This window comes from Fukomys damarensis, unplaced genomic scaffold (genome assembly GCF_012274545.1).
Source record: "Fukomys damarensis isolate Sample0158 unplaced genomic scaffold, DMR_v1.0_HiC HiC_scaffold_14, whole genome shotgun sequence".
Taxonomy (NCBI): Eukaryota; Metazoa; Chordata; class Mammalia; order Rodentia; family Bathyergidae; genus Fukomys; species Fukomys damarensis.
The window spans coordinates 71,442,639-71,448,766 of record NW_022900926.1 but is presented as its reverse complement, the minus strand read 5'-3'; the positions used below and the strand labels follow the sequence as shown (position 1 = coordinate 71,448,766).

The 6,128-nt window shown below is 40.4% G+C and overlaps 1 non-coding gene across 1 annotated transcript; it reads left to right on the top strand.

The window, feature by feature from the left end:
* Positions 1 to 5,733: 5,733 nt before the first annotated feature.
* Positions 5,734 to 5,839, top strand: LOC117286043. The gene has a single exon (XR_004517182.1). It is a non-coding gene; the product is annotated as a U6 spliceosomal RNA (small nuclear RNA).
* Positions 5,840 to 6,128: the final 289 nt, after the last annotated feature.

Here is a 6,128-nt window from a genome sequence, read left to right as displayed (position 1 = left end):
AGCTGGGTCAAATGGAATTTCTAGTTTTATTTTTCTGAGGAATCTCCATACTCATTTCCATCGTGATTGTACTAGTTCACATTCCCACCAATAATGTAGAAGCGTTCCTTTTCTACCCTTCCAGCCTTGCTAGTGTTTGTTATTATTTGATACCTTGATGGTATCAAATTTCTTTCTGGAGTAAGATGGAATCTCAAGGTTGTTTTAATTTGCATTTTTCTAATGGCCAGTAATGTTGAACATTTTTCATGTATTTATTTGGCTTTGTATTTCTTCTTAGAAGTGTCTGTTCGACATTTCTCAGACAAAGAAAGAAAAGCAGCAAGTAAATATATGAAACAATGCTCCACATCACTGGTCATTCGAGAGATGCAGATGAAAACAACACTGAGATTTTACCTCACCCCACAAACAATGGCTGCTGTCAAGAAATCACACAATAACAAATGTTGGCATGGTTGTGGGGAGAAAGGAACCCTTCTCCATTGTTGGTGGGAGTGCAGACTGGTGCAACCACTACGGAAGTCAATATGGAGATACCTCAGAGAGCTTGGACTGGAGGTTCCATTCAACCCAGCCATCCCTCTGTTGGGTTTCTTTCCAAAAGAAGTGAAAGAATCATACCACAGTGATATATGCACAACCATGTTTATAGCAGCACAGTTTGTAATAGCTAAAACTTGGAAACAGCCCATCTGCCCATCAGTTGGAAAATGGATAAAGAAGATGTGGTTCTTCTATAAAATGGAATACTACTCAGCCATAAAGAATGAGAAATTAGATTCATTCATAGTTAAATGGGTACATTTTGAGGATATACTTCTAAGTGAAATAAATAAGGGACACATATGCAAATACCGAATAGTATCTCTGGTGTGAAAAACTAAAATAGTACTCAAGATCATAATGGGACAATTAGCAAATAGGAAGAAAAGGACAAAGGTGTAGGGACAGTGAGAAGGATAGGGAAGAGGGAATAAGGGAAAAGGAAAAAAATATGAGAAAATGTAAAAATGGAATTAAAGTGTTTGAAGGGGGGAGGGGAGGGGAGGGGGAAGGGAGGGTGGGGACAGGGGGAAAAAATGAGAACCAAGGCCTGGCATGTAAAGGTACAAGATCCCAGTAATGAATGTAACTGTACTGTCTACCTAGAATGTACCAATAAATTTAATTTAAAAAAAAGAAGTGTCTATTCGTTACCTATTTTTTGATTGGGGGTGCCTACTTTTTTGAGTTTTCTATATATTCTAAATGTTAGTCCTCTGAGGAATGGCTGGCAATTTTTTTTTCCCATTCCATAGGTCATCTTTTCACTCTCTTGGTTATTTCCTTTGCAGTGTAGAAATTTTTAACTTGATACGCTCCCATTTGTTGAGTCTTGGTACTGTTTCTTGTGCTGTTGAATTCTGTTCAGAAATTCCTTGCCTACACTTACGTTTTCAAGAATTTTACCTATTTTATCGTCCAGCAGATTAAGTGATTTTGTTTTAATATTTATATCTTTGATCCATTTTTATCTTAAGTTTAGTGCATTGTGAGATAGATGAGTACAGATTCCATCTTAGGCAATTTTTTCAGCACCATTCATTAATGATGCTATCTTTCCTCCAGCGTATAGTTTTTGGCCCCTTTGTCAAAGATCAAATAGCTGAATGTTGTTTTTGTACCTTCTGTTCTGTTGCATTTGTCCACATACCTGTTTTTATGCCAATACCGTGCTATTTTTTGTTTTTTTTCTTATCACTGTGGCTTTGTAATATAACTTGAAATCTGGGATTGTGATGTCTCCTTACGTTGCTCTTGTTACCCAGGATTGCTTTTGCTATTCTGGGTATCTTCTGGATCCATATGAATTTTACAATTGTTTTCTGTAGTTCTGTGAGGAATGCTGTTGGTATTTTGATTGGGATTGCATTAAATCTGTATATCAGTTTTGGAAGTATAGCCATGTTGACAATATTGGTTCTCCCTGTCCAAGAATAGGGGATATCTTTCTATTTCCTGATGTCCTCTTTGATCTCCCTTTTCAGAGTATTGCAGTTTTTGTTGTAGTAGTAGTAGTTCACTTCCTTGGTTAGGTTAATCATTAAATATTTAATTTTTCTTTATGCTATTGTGAATATTTTTTCCTACTTTCATTTTGGTGAGTTCATTAGTGTATAGGAGTGCTATTGATTTTTGTATGTTGATTTTGTATCCTGCTATTTTGCTGAATTTGTTTATTAATTCTAGGAGGTTTGGGGGGGTATGTTTCTTTTTTGGTCTTCTAATTAGAGGTTCATGTCATCTGCAAACAATGATAGTTTGACTTCTTCCTTTCCTACAGATATCCCTTTTATTTCCTTCTTTTGCCTGATCACTCTGGCTAATGCTTTGAGTACTATCTTGAAAAAGAGTAGTGGTAGTAGATTTCCTTATCTTGTTCAGATATCCTTTAATACATTCCCACTCAATTCTATTAGTTCAGCCTAGTCTCTCTAGCTTGTAACCAAGAATTCTGCTATGTGACCCTTTTCTGGATGGACTATCAGACATAGGTATGCAGTGTTATCTTCAAATGTACCCCATCAGAAATATTCCAGAATTAGCCCTTTCCTCCACTGGTCACATGGTCCCCAGGATTGGCTTTCTTTTCCTTGTTACTGATATAAAATATTTCTCTTTCTGGCTCCCAGTTATTTATTTATTTATATTTTGAGACAGGCTCTCACCATGTAGTTGAGGCTGACCTGGAACTCACTATGTAGTCCAGGCTGATCCTCCTGCCTCAGCCACCTGAGTGCTGGGATTACAGGCATTCTCTCAGTTATTGATTATTAGAATAAAACAAAATGTTCATCAGAATTCTACTCCCACAGCTGTCACTGATGTGTTCTGCCCACAATCCCCAGCCCAGGAATCCACTTCTCTTAGGCAAACTTATTCTAGAATGTCTCTGTACCAGAAAAGCCTGACATTATGCAGTGTTTACAGGGACGTGGAGTGAAGGCAACTATTATGCATTTGCTGGTGGGAATATAAAAAGGTGTAATGACTTCGGAAATCTGTGCGACAGTTTTTGATAAAGTTAAACATTTCTACTCTACGACCTAATAATCTCACCTCTAGGCATATTACCCAAAAAACTGGAAACAACCCACATGTCTATCAGCAGAAAATTGATAAAGAAATGGTGATATGCTCATACAATGAAATCTTGTGTGATAATAGAAAAGACAAGTCACTGATCATATCCAACAACTTGTATGAATAGCAAAAGAATGGTATTGGCCAGAGAAGCCAGGACTTTATTTAGATGGAGCTGAAGAATGGACAAACTAGGGGCCGGGGATTTAGCTCAGCGGTTCGGTGGCCTGCTTTGCAAGCGCAGGGACCGGAGTTCAGTCCCCGGTACCAGAAAAAAAACAAACAAACAAACAAAAAAAGGACAAACTATTATATGGTAATAGGAGTCGGAAAAGTGGGGCTGGATGTGGTAGTGCATGTCTGTAATTTCATTTGGGAGGCAGAAAGCTCGAGGCCAGCCTGGGCAACATAGGGAGACCCTTTGGCTCAGTGGCAGAGCACTTGCCTAGCAAGTGAGGCTCTGGGGTTAATCCCCCATCACTGAAGAAATAAAAAAAGGTCAGAAAAGTGGTTACCTTTGGAGAAACATAGATTAGATAGACAATGTAGACAGGAAGCCTTCTGAGGTACTGGAAATATATTTGATCTAGGTGGTCATAGGCGTTTCAGGAGTTTTTATGTAAAAACTCAGTAAGCTGTATAGCTAGGACCATTTAATAGAATTTTTAGAACATATTCAGTACATACATATCGGCCATACATAATGATCATATCCATCATAGAGAATTGGAACTGTACGTAGTGTCTTCATTCTTCTTTGTTTCCTATTTCCCTCCCCTCCCTTTACCCTTCTTTCCCTCTCCATTTACGAAAGTTTTGTTTCCATTTTTTCTCTTTCATTCTCTTTTTTAAAATCCCTTTTCCTTTCCTTCTCCTTCTCCTGCACACCCCTTCCTTGTTTGGTATGTAGGAAGAACATACTCAAATGAGAAAGAGAACATAGGACTTCTGAACTTTGTTGCATATATGTTATAGTTCAATGAAAGATAAAATAAGGGGCTGGGATGTAGCTAAATGGTAGAATGGGCACTTGGCTTATATAGAGCCCTTGGTTTGATCACCAAAACTGAAAAAAAAAAAAGATAAAATAATTTCTATAACTTAAATCTTTCATTAATTCTGCACCCAAATTTGGATTTTTGCTACAGTCTTATCAGGAGCTTTTCAGAATCTCTTTTTTTGGCACCAGAGATTGAACTCAGGTCCTTGCGCTTGCAAGGCAGGCAGCAGAACCGCTGAGCTTCTGGCCCCAGAATCTTTTGTCTGTTCCCTTTCCATTCTTTGTTGACAGCAAGACATTAAGAAACCAATGTAGTTTTCCTTCCAGGAGTACGTTTATGTTCAAAGGAAGATCATTAGGAAAAAGTAATGATTAACACAGAGAAATGGCTAGCTTAATGGGTGGGCTTTCAAGAACCAGGAGAAGAGGTATTTTGGGTCAAGGGAGGGTCAAGAGAAGCTTCCAGAGTATTTCACACTGAATGGGTAGAATTAAGTAGTAAGAGCTTTAGACATTTTTGCTTAATTACTGGTGTGGCCAGTAGTCTTTGGCAATTCTGCTTCCGGGATGAAAAAAAGTCAGTATTTATTTCCAAGAGAGAAGAGGAAAGGTTTGTCTTCTGGGGCCCGTCCTTTCCCCCAAAACTGATGGTGGAGGAGGTTCCTGGGGCAAGACCACAGCTTTCCTTCCACGTTGCAAAACAGAGAAGGAAGCAAGAAAAGAAATGGCAGGTACAGGGATTTTGAAATGTGGATGAAGGTAGAAAAGCCCAGGAGAAAAGAAGTATGAGAAGGCGGGGGAGGTAGCTCAGAGGTAGAAGGCTTGCCTAGCGCGTGTGAGGCCCCAGGATCAATTCCTGTCACAGGAAGGGAGGGAGGAAGGAGGGAGCTTATGGGAGGACACAGGAGGGAAAAGAGCAAACAGAAGACGGTAGTGGGGAGGACCAGAAGGAGTAGCCGGCAAAGTAAAATGAGAACACTTGGTGGAGGCGGAAGGGACCTAGAAGCTGGAGCCATTGTGCACTTGGCACCTGCAGCCTGCAAGCCTCCTTGCCTTTTGTCTGCATTTGCTGTTGCTGTAATGCAACGCCCAAGACGAGGTAAATTACACAGAACAGAAGTCTATTCAGCTAGTGGTTATAGAGGCTAGGAAGTCCAAGAACGCAGTGCCCACGGCAGAAGGCAGAAGTGCTAGAGCGGAGAGCAAGAATGATCAAGATGACTAACCCACTTCCATGACGATGGCATTAACCTCTTCCTGAGGATGAAGCCCTCGTGATCTAGTTGCCTCTTGTTAAGCCCCATCTCTCAGCGTTGTCGCTTTTACCACAAATGAACGCATTTACCACAGCACCTGTCGGGGAGCCATGGGGCAGGAGAAGCGGCCTGGCTCCTTTCAGTCTCCACTCTCTCCACTTTCTCCTCTGTGCCTGCAGCAGCAGAGCAGTTTTCTTACAGCCTCGTTTAATCACATTACCCCCCAGCTTAAAATTGTTTAATAGCTAGAAACCCAGAATAAAAGTGAAGAGCAAAATAAAAGATAGAGAGTGGGAAGTAGGGAGACAGATCTTTCTCAAAAGGGAAGGAGATTCACAGAAGGAGGGAGGTGCTCTCTCCAACAGCCATATACTAAAATTGGAATGGTAACAGAAGAGTGTTAGCATGGCCCCCACGCAAGGACGACACGCGCATTTGTGAAGCGTTCCATGTTTTTTTATAGCTAAATGGATGCACATTGAGGACATACTCTGAAGGGAGAGACATAGGACACACGTGTGTAAATACCAAATAGTTTCTCTGGTGTGAACAACTAAAACTGCAAATAAGGATCAGATTGTATAACTGATAATGTGAAATAGGAAGAAAAGGTCTAAAGGACTAGGGGAGGTGGGAAGGATTGGGGAAAGGGAAGAAGGGGGAAGAAAAAATGAGAAAAGGAAAAAATGGAAACAAAGTCCTTGTAAATAGGGACGGGTGGAGGAGGTGAAGGGAGGGCAGGGGTA